Consider the following 1,389-nt stretch of genomic DNA (forward strand, 5'->3'; position numbering starts at 1 on the left):
CTTCCACATCACGGAGTTTTAAAGGAGGACAGTCTCACGACAAAACTTCGTGTTGTTTTCAACGGTTCCATGCCATCCACGACTGGACATTCTCTAAATAGTCTGCAAATGGTTGGCCCAGTAATTCAACAAGATTTGTTTTTAATCTTAATTCGGTTTCGACGTCATCGTTATGCTGTATCTGCTGACATCGAAAAAATGTATCGGCAGGTTCTGTCTGATCAACCCCCGCAGAGAGCTTTGCAACGCGATTTATGGCGGGCAACTCCTACTGATCCGTTGAAATGTTATAATCTGAATACAGTAACTTATGGCACTGCTTCAGCATCGTTTCTCGCTATTCATTCGTTAAGGCAGCTGGGAATAGATTCTAAAGCTTCTTCTCCTGAAATCTCAACAATTATTAAAGACGATTTCTATGTTGACGATCTTCTGACGGGATCTGACGATTTATCTCAATTGCAACTAATATGCAGTTAGCTTTCTAATGCTCTTAAAGCAGGTGGTTCTACGCTTCGAAAGTGGGTCTCGAATGATTCCAATGTGCTCAGAAATATTCCTACATGCGATATTCATCCTGGAATACTTCAATTTGGATCCAATGAACATACCAAAACTCTTGGTCTAATCTGGTCGTTCCATTTTTATTGTTTAATGTATTCTGTGTCCAAGTCTTCACTAACCAAATACACAAAAAGAGCTATTCTGTCCGAGATATCTCAAGTATTCGACCCTTTATGTCTGCTAAGTCCTTGCACTCTGGGTGCGAAAATTATGATTCAGCAGCTATGGATGGAAAAGCTTTCTTGGGATGATTTAATCCCTCTTAATCTTCAAGGTGCTTGGAATACCTATCGGAATGATTTGTTTGATCTTAACCACTTACAAATTCCTCAGCACGTGCTCTGCAAGAACTACAAGAGCGTTCAGTTGCACGGATATTCTGATGCGTCTCTTCAAGTTTATGGCGCTTGCATTTATCTTCAAAGCGCCAATAAAACTGGTAGTTTTCACTGTAAGCTGTTGTGCGCCAAGTCCAAAGTCTCCCCTCTGAAACCAATTACCATCCCCAAGCTCGAGCTCTGCGGAGCAACTCTGCTGGCTAAGCTGGCATTCCAGGTTGAAAAAGCTCTAAAATTAAATATTTCGGATACCATTCTATGGACAGACTCAACTATCGTTCTCGGATGGCTGAAAACCAATCCGAATCTTCTCAAAACTTTTGTTAGTAATGGAGTAGCGGAAATCCAGGATCTCACATCTCATGCTAAATGGAGACATGTACCAACCAAGCTTAATCCTGCTGATCTGCTATCTAGAGGCAGTGCTCCTCATATTATAAAGGAATCCACATTATGGTGGAAGGGCCCTTCCTTTTTGCTTGGCGAC

Source organism: Dendroctonus ponderosae, unplaced genomic scaffold, assembly GCF_020466585.1.
Source record: "Dendroctonus ponderosae isolate FM_Combo_2020 unplaced genomic scaffold, Dpon_F_20191213v2 Dpon_F_20191213_3, whole genome shotgun sequence".
NCBI lineage: Eukaryota > Metazoa > Arthropoda > Insecta > Coleoptera > Curculionidae > Dendroctonus > Dendroctonus ponderosae.